Source organism: Dryobates pubescens, chromosome 5 (genome assembly GCF_014839835.1).
Source record: "Dryobates pubescens isolate bDryPub1 chromosome 5, bDryPub1.pri, whole genome shotgun sequence".
Classification (NCBI taxonomy): Eukaryota; Metazoa; Chordata; class Aves; order Piciformes; family Picidae; genus Dryobates; species Dryobates pubescens.
In genome coordinates this window covers 19,048,720-19,062,604 of record NC_071616.1, presented here as the reverse complement: position 1 = coordinate 19,062,604, position 13,885 = coordinate 19,048,720, and positions in this window count along the sequence as shown.

Below are 13,885 nucleotides of genomic sequence, written 5' to 3'. Positions count from 1 at the left end.
AAGCCTCCTGTGCAATCAAAGCTGAAAATTACTCTGAGGAGAAAATGAAAAAAACCAGAAGGCCTGCAGGAGCTCACATTTAAAATACATATTTAATCCTATTAAAGGGATAAGAGCAAAAATGTTCAGATCTCTAATATTATTTGCTTTAGAGGGGAATCAGATGAGTGCAGAAATGCCCTGTGCTTCAACCTGGACAAATAGCTAGTAAGGAGCACAGTTTGTCGCACATAAACTGGAATCAAAATAGGCAAGGCATAAGGGAAGAAGGAAAACAGACCAAAGAGGGGAAGAGTGGTGGCTTGAGACTACCCTGCAGTTGGGACAGAGCCAGGAGTGGGACCTAGGTCACCCAGTTCCCCTCCCAGGGTCCTCCTCCTTGACCCACACTATCTCAAATGCTGTGTGTCACAGCATGCCCTGGTTTCACTGGGGTTTGTTTTTTCCAGCTGGGTTACGAGCATGGTCACACAGCTCCTGAAAGCCAGGTCCCCTGCAGCCCAGTTTCAGATGAACTAAAGCAGGTTACAGAAAGATCCAGCATGACTGAAAATTAGCCTAAACTATAGCCTAGTGAAAAGAACCAAATATTTGGAATTGCCACCTATTTTTGTGTTGATGGGAAATACACTTAGGACTTCAAGCTCTGCTTGTTCCAGTACCTCCCATATTCCTGGAGACTGTTGGCTAAATCTGCATCTGCTGTGTTCAAAGGGAAGCTCAGAAGGACTCAGTGAGCAGTTTGGCTCACAAACCTCGTTATGCTAACAGTCAGTTTTTCATCCAGATTAGTGACATTTTCCTGGAATATGTGCAACTCCTTCTCACTTCTATGGGAAGTGGCAACTCTTGGCTGCAGAGAGCAAACTCCTTGTCCCATTGTGCCCCATATTGGTGCAAGATCTGGACTGTTTTCTGCTAGACAGGGAACTTTCAACAGCCTTAAACCCATGAAAATGTCTGTTTATATGACTATTTGGAGTTTCTGCAGGACTGTCACTAATGTAACAGGATCAAACTATAAAGGAAATGTTAAGATGTGTAACAGCTTGAGGTCCCTCACAGCAAACACATCAGAAGAATTATTCACTGGTAGGGCAGAAGAGAATTGTTGAGCAAAATGGAAATGTTCAACCCAAACCAAGCCTCTCATGGGAAATGTGGTGGTTTCCACCAAGCTTCTAGAGGGAAAGCTGGCTCAACCCAGGATGGGATCTTGGTTGACACTAGAGATGGGTCAGCAGACATATCTCATGGGGTGTGGCACACTAAGGTGTAAATCCTAGGTTTGCAAACCAACTTGAACTTGGGTCCTCGACATCTTTAGGGATTGCCCTAACCACAGTGCTGTTTGCCATTTTGGCACCAGCTTTTTTAGTCATGTAGTGCTTTTGTAGTAAAAAGAGAAAAGGAAAGAGTCCTGAGTTAGCAACAGAAAAAAGCTAAAGAGCTGTCTTCAGGGCTGCAAAGATTTGTTTGCTTCCCCAAACTAATTACTTAGCATCTACCTTACACGCCTGAAACTGTCCGTAAACAGCAAGTTGGGTTGAAGAGATTTTTGTGAGCTGAGCACTCCTGGACTTGATTTGAAAGCCAGGAAATCCTGTGTGCAGGTACTTACATCTGTCCTTGCTGCAGAAATTATTGAAACCCCATTGATATTGCTGGAGATTTTTCTTGTCTAAAAGAGAGATATAAGGATCTGTCCTGCAACATTAAATGTGACTGTTATAAAACTTGTCCAGATAGAGTTGGTAGTTCATTCTTCATTCAAACTTTCTTTAGTCTGTTTTTTTCCTTTATCTTTTTTTTTTTTGGGGGGGGGGGGGGGGGGGAGGGGAAAGGGAATAAACCATGACAGATTTCTCACATAAAATTATATGATGTGGTTTTGACCAATATGAACATTTCTGATGTATGTGTCTATACAGCTCTGCCTGCAAAACATTTTAGGAGCCTTATGCACAAGACATGTTCTGATATAGGTGAATTATACACGAACAAGCAGTGCAATGAATGCAAACTCACAGGCTGCCCAAACCCCCTGTGGGCTGGTCGATATCAAAACCAGAACCTGAAATTCCGCTTTGGAAACTGCACATACGTGCTTGGAGCTTTCTCCTTGCATTCTGTCAACTGAGCACAAAATGAATAGCAGATGAATGGCTGTCATTTCCCTGCTGATTTTGACGGTGGCTGCACCCTCATGGCAATTAATATTTTGTTGTTGGGGTTTGTTTTGTTTACCATTTATTTCAACAGGATTGCTTAGCTGTATTTTGGCATTTTGTTTATGACAAAAAATTGCCTGTTACTGAATCCTTAATGGTCCATAGAGTCAACTTCATTCTAATTACCAAATAATATTTGTTTCCCATTTACAGATATTTGTAGGACTGCAACCAGAAAGCAAACAATGAGCGACTAGGCCAGTAAACAGCACAGTTTGCTGACTAGTGTTTTATTTATAAACTTTGGCACATTTTGATATGTACATAATAATAGCTCTTAACCCATAAATAATATTTTACAGAGGTCACACTATAGTTATTTAAGTTCAGAGGTTTATTTCCCAGAACACTAAGTAGCTGTGAATGAATTATGTTTAGTCTGATCTGCCACAGAAGGGTCATAAACTTATAAGTTGTAGCAAACCATGGAATATTACTCCTGTATGTCAGGCAAACTGTAAATGTAAAAGAATAATGCTTGATAAGGGGAAAGTATTTTTATTTTGTTAATATGTGTTCCTAGGGAAAGACTATAAAAAATCATTGTAACTTAAGTGTCAATTTGGGCAAGGTCTCCTCATACAGCTTGTGAATTCTGCTTGCTACAGGGGACTCTCTGCATATCTGAGAGGCTACAAAATCCACTCTGAGCAAGCAATCTTTTTGTTTCTTGGCTCCCTTTGGCGAACAGTGTCCCCAAATCCACAGGAGGGGATGCGAGACACATTTGTGTCTCTGCATATGGCTAATAAAAACATTGCTCTTAGCCTTTGAACTGCAACAGCCTTTGACAAAGAGGAGGAAGAGGAGGCTGCTACCTTAAGTCTGATGAATGCATAAGGGACAGGAAGTGAAGAGAATTAAGATGCTGATCATAGGGTAGGGATTTTGATCACTTTGGAGGCTTCTGGAGTCACCTGACAAGGAAAGGTATGTCAGAAAGCAGTGGTGGTGATTTGGAAATGAAGAGGCCACAGGGACTGTATGTTCTGGGAGAGATGCCACAAGAAGGAAACAGGAGGTAGGGTTATGCTTTTATAGCAGAAGGATAGTTGTTAATTTCAAGACCACCTGAGAAATCTGGACAAAGAGGAGTGTAAGAGGCTCCAAAGTCTTGAAGAGAAGACACGGAGAGTAAAGGTAAAAAAGAGTCAGACCTGCAGGAAGCCTGGAATGGCCTTGATCTCAAAGAACACACAAAAATGAGGAAAGCTGAGAAGCACATCTAAGTCCATATGCATTTTGATGTTATGACTTCAAACTAATAACTGAATTTAGAACCTGCTGCTAAACTTGAGTGTCTGTGTGTTTCCACCATCCCTTGTCTCCAGCACAATGAATTGCAAGATTGGAGCCCTGGGCAGCAGCGGTTTTAGGCAAGGAGGAAGAAAACCACTGGTCCTGAGGCTGTTGAGCTGCTGTACTAATAATGTCTGTTTCAGGGAAGAGGTGTTGAATTCTGTGCTGCGGTTATGCTCAGGACAGAGCCCCACTGACAGCAGGAAAGCCAGCTTACTGCGTATAGGCTCACAGTTATGGCCCCAGCAGCTGCTGGCACGTTCAAGTCCTTGTCACACATCCCTTTCCAGGGCCTCCCATCTCACCTGTGGTGTGCCAGGTTGCAGGTAGATCCTCCCTTGCCTCCCACTGGAGCAGAAAAATGATGAGACTCAAACAAAGAGATTGCAGAAGTGATGTGAAATTTAAATGGAAAAGCAGTAAGGTGTTTTACAGAGCACTACAAGCATAGTGACAAAAAGGATCCCAAAGCATACAGAGTCCCTCACAGCATACCCAGAAGCCTCCCAGCATTTCCCTTCTCCCTGACTGAGGGTACACGCAAAACCCCCAGGGCTCTTTCCTCCCCCCTCCACTGTCAGGCTCAGTCCTTTGCTTGCCAATCTCAACCACCAGACAAAAACGAGACATGAAAACACTCATAGATATCTCCTAGGTAGCAAAACCTCATGAAACAGTGTAGTATAAGGATTACTGGTTTTCAAGGCCACTTTATACATATGGGCCATTGTCCTCATCTGGACAGGTGTATATAGTGACATTCCTATAATGCTAGGGCTTGGCAGTGAATAGGGCTGTGATTTTCATGCATGAAGGCTTTACACTTGATCTCCAAGTGCAATACATCTTGTTTCATTCTGGTAAAGAGGAACATTTACAAACCAAAGTGGTTTAAAACTTAGGTTGTCTGATCAGAGGAAACATCAGCTTCTTTCTTACTCAATGCCTTGTATTAATTCCATGCTTTAAATAAAGAGATAATGCCCTCAGGGATGTTATTGTAACAAGAAGGAAGAATGGCTATCTTCACCCGAGAAGTCTCATGCCCATGTTCTGTTAAATATACGGGAAGTTTGGCATCTGTGCCCACGTGCACATTTGTGCTCTTTGCTGCCTACACCTACCTGGTATAAACCCAGTAGCTCTGTGTTGTTCACAGAATACATCACTTTAAGTTGCAGTTTTCTGTGACTGCACTTTTTGGTGAACTGAAAACCAGCACTGGTGTCAGTGGGATTTCTAAGGGAAGCTCAGTCGAGCCAAGTCGATAGCTGTTGGCTACCTAAATAAAACTGGAAGCATCTTTTTGAAAATCCTAGCCCTGCATTTTTAGGTGCACCAGAAATAAAAAATGAGACTATTTCTGCCACTATTACTAAATACAAAATAGGATAATTCATTTAAGACTGCATTTATCCTTTCTAGACATGAATCCTCTCCTACCACCACAAAGCATCACTCAAGCACCATTCTTTGCTCCATATAATTTACAGTGTAGTCAAACTTGACTAATCATCTGAATTATCTCTGGTACTTAGGACTGCCTCAGCCCTCCTCCCCTCAAAGACACACATACAAAGATTAGCAATGCTTTGAAGATACAATGTTTTCTCTCCAGCTTTCAAAAGTGACATTCCTAAATTAGCATGGGGTTGGTATTTGTTAATTACATGAGTGCCTGAAAAACTCAAAATACTACTTTTCAAACAGAACACAGGCAGAAAGAGAAGTAAAAGCCCTGCAGATGAAAAGCCCAGAGACACAATCCAGTTATGGCAGATTAAATTACCACAGGTCAACAGAACTGTAGTTACTGAGCATGTGCATATTCTTAACCTGTTAGATAAGACATAAAATGCACTAACTCAAACCTCTCTGAGTGATAGGTGTATGTGAATGCATTTCACCTCACTCATGATGTTTGGTCCCAGTGAAAAAGTACTGCTTATCTGTCGCGTTAGGCCAGGGGCACCTCAGCCTTATGGCAGTCACCCAAGCAAGGGTGAAGACAAAAGCCCATTTATAACTTAGACTGGCCACTGCTGTGAAGGACAATAAGAAATGCTTTTATAGATATATTAATGGCAAAAGGAGGGGCAAGGATGACCTCCACTACTTAGTGGACATGGAGGAGAATATAGTAACAAAAGACAAGGAAAAGGCAGAGGCACTTAACACCTTCTTTGCCTCAGTTTTCAATAGCAGGATAGCTTGTCTTCTGGAAAACTGGCTTCCTGAGCTGGCAGATGGAAACAGGGAGCAAACAGTTCCGTTGTAATCCAGGAGGAAGAAGTGGGTGGAGAGCAGCCAGGTAGGGACCTGGGGGTACTGGTTGATAGTAGGCTGAACATGAGCCAGCAGTGTGCCCAGGTGGCCAAGAAGGCCAATGGCATCCTGGCCTATATCAGGAAGAAAGTGGCCAGCAGGAGCAGGGGGGTCATTCTGCCCCTGGTACTCAGCACTGGTTAGGTCACACCTTGAGTCCTGTGTTCAGTTCTGGGCCACTCAGTTTAGGAAAGATACTGAGTTGCTGGAATGTGTCCAGAGAAGGGCAACAAAGTTGGTGAGGGGTTTGGAGCACAAGCCCTATGAGGGGAGGATGAGGGAGCTGGGGTGGTTAAGCCTGGGGAATACGAAGCTCAGGAGAGCCCTCCTTGCTCTCTACAAATACCTGAAGGGAGGTTGTAACCAGGTGGGGGTTGGTCTCTACTGCCAGGCAACCAGCACCAGAACAAGAGGATAGAGTCTCCAGCTGTGCCAGGGGAGGTTCAGGCTGGATGTTAGGAAGAAATTATTTACAGAAAGAGTGATTGCCCATTGGAATGGGCTGCCCAGGGAAGCAGTGGAGTCACCATCCCCAGAAATGTTTAAAATAAGACTGGATGAGGAACTTAGTGCCATGGTTTAGTTGATGAGATGGTGTTGGATGATAGGTTGGACACGATGATCTCAAAGGTGTTTCCCAACCTGTTTAATTCTGTGATTCTATTCCTGGGACCCTGGGTATATGGGGTACTACCAAGCACAGACCAAACATGTGTGTATCCTACTACCATCTGCAAAAGGGACAGATTAATAGATAATTAACATGTACTGACTTGTCTTGTGGTGCTATAAAATGTGTTTTGCATTATGTTTTTGTAACAGTTGGCTAAGCAAGGCTTGACCTGCAAGGGTTAGGATGCATACCTGCACAGCTGGAGCCTTTGGTGGCCAATCATAGCCCCACTCTCATAATTTTCTGGTTTTATAAGTGTAAATATTAGAGGTTTTGTTTAAACCTTCAGAACCTAAACATGTCATCACTATTAATAACATATGTTATAAGACACCACATGCTGGCAAAATAACCTGTAGTAAATGACACCAAAAATATTGGAAAGCTTAGCATAAAATTGAAACTCGTTAATGGTACACTATGCAGCTTGGCATACAGCTTGGGACAAGAATTCCACACAATGGGACTGTGTGAGTGCTAACAGCAGGTTTCCACAAGATAAAATAAACTTGTTTTATGGACATGAGGGATTGATTTTTAATGAGATTCTGCTTGGTCATAACATCATCCTGGGAGGGTGAGCTGGTTTTTGCCTTGCCTCTGGTGCAAAATTATAGTTTGCAGAATAAAAATGCATTTAAATCAGGCCTATGGATTTGCACTCTCATCATATTAAGTGAGAAGTAGGTGTTATCCCAGGGCTGAGTATAAAACAGTTGTTAAAATGCCTACGAAAAAGATCTCCTCTTCCCCCCATTACCTATCCGTGTGTTGTGGGACCAGGAGGTCAGCCTACAAACAGAATATACACTCCTTGAGTTCTTTAGGAAATAAACTAACTGGCAAGATTATTTCTTGAGGACAGCAGATTAGTTTAAAAAGGAATACTATAGGCATTTGAATTTATCTTTTCCTGTCCAGGTCTCAACTGCCTGTTAAGAGAACGTTAAAATGCAAAAAGGTTATCAGACTTACAAGTTCGATGTCAAATCACGGACACATTCAGTCACAGCAAGACAAGACTGTCCCTTTGCTGTCTATTCAAATTTTATCATCTTTCTTATCCATTCAATCAATTAAAACCAACACTAAATCTCTTCTTTGAACCCCAGAGAGAAAATCAAACAGATGGAAAGTGTCTTGTAACCAGGCAGCAGTTGGGGAAAAGCAAAAAACAAAAGCAAGAACAACTATTTAGCCTCTACAGCTTTAAACTCCAAACATTTTCTTTACGAAGAAATCACATTTTAGCTTCCCAAATCAATGTCACTTGGCACTAAACAGGCTGAGCTGCACAGTGTTGTTGCTTTTCTTTCCTCTCTGCTGTTATGGTTTGCACTGTTTGTGTGCAATCATTGGCTTTTAATTGCCTTCTATTGCCTATTTCATTTGTCAATAAATAGAAAGTGCAGACCTATCACCAAAGGCCTTACATCTGTTTCTCATACATCTTAGCCACCCATGGTGCCTTAAGCTAAAGCCATCCCCTACTGCTAACCAGGCTACCAGTTTATTAGGGTTTTTTCCTTGCCCTTTTAAAAAGATGAAAGTTCCTAAAAGCTTTTTTTTTCTTTGTTTGCCTTTTCTTTTCTTTTTTTTTTTTTTGGCAAGTGATGGTTGAAGTTAATGAAGTAAGCATCTGTGAGGTGAGAGAAGGTCACCCTGGGGTTGGGCACCTCCCAGTGGTGGAACTGGCATTAACCCAGCGATTAGTATGTGATGACAACACCTTAAAGATAATTAGTTGACAATGAGTTGAGAGCCTGTTAACCCCTTTAACACCTTATAGTTTATGATTATAATGAAACACTTTGGGACAAACCAAAATAGATCTAGTTTTCCTTGAGTGATTTACCAGGTTTTTTGGTGCTCCGTCCTCCCTTTGGTGACCTTCTTCCAAAAAAAGAAACAGCTGCCAGCAGCCCAAAGCATGTTTTTTCATCTTCATCAACCGGGACTGAAATATAGCACCATCTTTCTGTCTGGTTTTCTCCACTAGCTATGAGATTAAAGACTTTTTGGCTTGGGTTAGAAGCCATTGCTGAGGTAGACACATGAGAGAAGATAGACATGAATTAGTGGCATTTCTCAGGGGACAAAGGGCTGAAACGTCCAGCTAAATTTTTTCCAGTGTTTTTTCACACCACTGTGGACATACTCCTACAACTGTAATGGAAATCGTCAGATTGACTCACCTGAGTGTCACAGCTGGGGTCACTCAATCTTTCCCCAGAAACAAGAGCTACTTGGCAGAACAAGAGGGAGGCATTTATAAACTGAGTAATAAGAAAGGCAGGATCAGGCCACAGCTCTATTTAAATGAAGCAAACAGGAAACAGCATTGATCATGTGTGTGGGAAGGGCAAGATGAGGGGGAGGAGGAAGCAAATGGAGAGCAACTGGCAGTCTGCAGTGATTTATATACACTGGTGTTTCCCATCTTCATTCATTCACTCAACATATTTATCACAACAGGAGAGCTCAAGTGAATTATGACTGGCAATAGCTCAAAAATTTTGATAACAGCAAAGTAAAATAAATCTATGTGCAGCATTCAAGAAATGCTTGTCTTGACATTAAAAATAAAATTCCATTTAATTTAAAAAGAAAAAGTTTCTTGCTTCGCTCTTGCTTTGCACTTTCTAGTTTAATGTTATAAAGGTGGTCCTGGTGAGCAAATTTTATGAGAAAATGTCCTTACACTATTTTTTTGACACAGACCCACAACAAGGACAGGTCTTGCTTTCATTAGGTTTAGCATAGGACTTCTATTGATGTTAGCAGGCACAGGCTTTATGTCTGGTATGTACCCAAATATCTATCTGAGCTACTCTGTAAACTTTCTGAAATGTGCCCATCATTAACAGTTTCCAGGGCACCAGGACACACAATAGTTTCACACAATTCTCAGTTTTCCTGTGCCTCTCACTCCAGTCCTTTACAGTGCTTTAAAAACATCAGTAAATTAAGTTCCATAATGGCAAACCTTCCCCGGAGAGACTTTTATTCCCAGGTGACAGGCAAGGCAAGGCTTGCAAAGGATCCTCACAGGAGTTACAACCCAGACCTCCTGGCTCCCAGCCTTGTGCTTTACTTCTAATTAAATACATCTAGATTTGTGCAGAAAATCTAAAGAACTTTGTTATGCTTTTTAGATTTAAAGGCAATATATAGATTCAGCACTGTATCAAATGTCCATAAACTCAAAATAAAGTATTTCCATCAATTTCTAAGTTACTTATTCACCAGTTTGCAATACTGAGCTTAAGGAAAACCTGTTATCATTTATCTTAGTAGAAGTCTAGGAATAGAAAGATTGTCCTCCAAAGGTCAGAAGTATTATCCAAAACTGATTCACCTCTCTGATATTATGACCATCAATTCTAGTAATGAAAAGGACTCATAACAACTTTACCTTAAACACAAACATAATTTGCTGTTGTAGGCGTGGGGGTCATAAAATCAGAATTCCTGGAATTGATAATTGATTGAGTTTTCATTATTAAACATGATTCAGGGTTAATTAATCAATCAATCCCCTCCATGATACAGCAGAAAAATGTGCTGAAAATGCCACACACAATCAGATTCTCTTGCCTGAGGAATAGGGCTTTCCTAGTGGTCTTTAGAATTACTGTTCCTTCTTCCTGCAACCCTCAAATGCACAATCAGTCACAAGGCTAAGTACAGAATCATTTGTCTGACTATGAATTTGAAAAGCACTGCTCATAACTGATGATAGAATTTAAAGGACAACTTTATGGGCTGAAACACCAGCTACCAGAAAAAGGTCTGGCCCCACTGGCTTCAGCAGAGCTACAGAAATGTGTGCCAAGTGAGATATATTCTCATCTCAACAAAATCCTCTTTTAGCCACTTATTTCCTTTATCCATTTTTAAACTGCTTTAGAACACCGCTCTGGGGTACCTATGCAAAATATCTGTTCATCATGGGACTCTATGCCAAGCTGCACAGTCCTGTTGAATTCAGCTCTCACCTGCCTTTCTTCTTATCTCATCAATACCAGCTAAACCTCCTGCTGACGTCAGTGTACCTGAATACAGAAAACATGCAACCGGGACAGAGGTGTTGGAAACTGGAGCTATGCAGAAGTATTAAGAATAGCTGGATGTGAAGTAAGTGAAATAATCAAGGACATCAAAGAACTCTGCTCTTTTGTTTGTACTATTCACAGTTTCTTTCAGAGATGCTCACAGCACTGTTGCCACCATCCCATTCTGTTGTAGGCTGCTGTCTCCTCAGAGCGGGGTCAATCCAGCTCACTTTCTAGCTGGATTTGCATTACCCCAGCAAAATGGGAACAGCTGGTTTGGTTTTGTGGATCATAAAGAATTTCCTTAAGAATTTTCAAGCCATGTAGTCAGGTATCCAGGCATTTTCAGCTCTCCCGAATTAAAATTTGTCTGTATACAAGGATTTGCATATTAGGTATTCCCTCCATCATCTAATCTCATAAATAGGCCAAGACAAAGCACTTAACAAAACTGGTGTAGAGAACAAGTCCTATAAAGAGCAGTTAAGGAACTGGGGTTGTTCAGTCTGGAGAAAAGGAGGCTGAGGGGACATCTTGCTCTCTCTCTCTCCAACTACCTCAAAAGAGGTTATAGCGAGGTGGGAGCTGCTCTGCTATCCCAAGTAGCAAGTGACAGGACAAGAAGAAACAGCCTCAAGTTGTGCCAGGGGAGGTTTAGATTGGACATTAGGAAAAATTTCTTCATAGAAAGGCTTGTTAAGCCCTGGAACAGGCTGCCCAGGGAAGTGGACAGCATCATCCCTGGAGGTATTTGAAAGATGTGTGGATGAGGTGCTGAGGGAAATGGTTAAGCAGCAGACTTTGGTGCTGGTAATGACTGGACTTGATGATGTTAAAGGTCTTTTCCAGTTTAAATGATTCCTTGGTTCCATGTAAGGTATATAGGTTAGGTATTCTGATGGAGCAACAGTATCTTACCCATGTCTTATAGCCAGGAAGGAACAGTATGAGCTGGCCATTTTGGTAGATAATATTTTTACTGCTTAGTTCCACTGCTTAGTTTTTTTACAGAGGTGTGACCATAGCCAAAATGAAAAGCCGTACCATGGCTAATCTCAGCAGCAGCTTCTCTGACAGCATTCTTAGTAACCAGCAGAACCCTCCCAGATTGGAAAGAAGCTGAAAAAGGACAAACAGGCACATCCATGTCCTGGATTGTATGAAAAGAAATGTGACCAGAGAGATGAGGGAGGTGATGCTGTCCTTCTACTCTGCTCTTGCGAGACCCTATTTGGACCATCACATGCCGTTTCGGTGCCCCCAGCATAAGAGGGACATCAAACTGCTGGAGTGAATCCAAAAGAGGGCCACGAAGATGATCAGAGGGCTGAAGCACCTTCCCTGTGCAGTCAGGCTGAGCTCCCCAGGTTCAGCCTGGAGAGAAGGCAGCTCTCGGGAGGACATATAGCAACGTTCCAGCACATGAAGGGGGCTGGGAAGAGACTTTTTACAAGGGCTTGTAGTGATAGGACAAGAGGGAATGGCTTTAATCTTGAAGAGGGTATATTTAGACTGGATATTAGGAAGAAACTGTTTACAGTGAGGGTGGTGAGATACTGGAACAGGTTGCCCAGGGAGGTTGTGAATGCTCCCTCCTTAGAGGTGTTCCAGGGCAGGCTGGATGAGGCCTTAAGTGACCTGTCTAGTGGAAGGTGTCCCCACCCATGGCAGGGGAACTGGAACTAGACAATCTCTAAGGTTGCTTTCAACCTAAACCAGTCTACGAAACTGTTCTTTTAATCCTGTTGTGCTCAGCTGCTCACCAAAATGGTCACTGCTTAAGCAAATGTCATCAATTGAAGTGGGTACCAGCATTAAAGAAATTGAAAAAAGATCACTGATGAGCAGTGCTGCACATGGAGAAAATTTCCATTGGTATAGAACTAAATAAATATTCCTCTCTTAACATCAGCAAAATGCCTCTGCCAGCACAGCCAAGAAAAAGAAGGAAACCAGTGTGGAAGCTAGCACATAACCTTGTCTGGGACTGCTTGAGACAGTAATGAAGCCTGATATGTTGCCATTTTCCATACACTGCCCATCACAGAAAAAATATAGTGACAGAAACAAACTTTGTGGGACTTCCAAACAGATGAACAAAACTTTCCAGACCCCTTCACAATTTTACAGCATTAAAAGGTATTGCTAAATGAACAAACAAATTTGCGCTTTTCCCGAAGCTGGCAGAACTCCTATGTACGGAGTGTGACCAAACCTAAATCCCCTAAAACCTACGGAAATCCTAAAGAGCACGTGACAACCTTTTCAGTAACAGATACTAGGAAAATGCCAGGAGAATTGTCACAGTTTACTTTGTCACCTTTATGTTTAGAGAAGTTTAACATAGGTTGCAAGTATGTGTCATTGACTTCTGCCTTCAGATAACGCCAAAGATTTAATCAAGCTTCCTTCTGGAAGGGTAATCACATGCTCCCAAAGGTCATTTGTTCTTACGTTTATTTAATAGAAGTCTGTGCTTGTCTTGTGCCATACCACATAGTTATCTGTGGCCTGGTTTTCAGGCCATCGGTGTCACTGCAGCGCCACCATGGCTTGATAGTACTGCTGCTGGTCTGCTCATGAATGCCAGTTTTGAGAGATTTCACTATTTGTACAGCAGCAGATCTCTGTTCTGAAGGTTGATCAGTATTCACAGCTCATGGACACACTCCGTAGCAAGTAACAGCAATCCTGTTGTTTTCTCTGAACCAAGTTATCTAATTTATTCTAAATTATAAAAGTAAGTGACTTAAGACCCATAAGAACATACTTCATTAATGTTTATAACTATTTGAATGGTGAGTGCCAAGAAGGTGCTAGTCTCTTTTCAATGGTGTCCTGTGATAGGACAAGGGACAACAGATACAAATTAGAACACAGCAAATTCCACCTCAACATAAAAAAACCACCTTCTTTGCTCTAAGTGTGACAGAGCACTACAACAGGCTGCCCAGAGAGGTTGTGGATTGTCCTTCTCTAGAGACATTCAAGACCCATCTGGATGCATTCCTGAGTGACCCGCCCTATGTGATCCTGCTCTGACAGGGGAGCTGGAACTCAATGATCTCCAGAGGTCCCTTCCAATCCCTACCACTATATGATTCTATAAATAAAGAGGCATCAAACCTGAACAATCCTATTTTCATATGGAAGTTTCCGCAGATAAAGAATCAGCTTCTGCCCAGGTCAGTCTAACTTTTTATGGTTTAAACTTAAGGGCGGGAAGGGACTTAAAGAGTGTGTTGTTTCATGAGGGACCTTGGCCATTTGACAGACCTGTACAAGGGCCAACTGGCATGGGA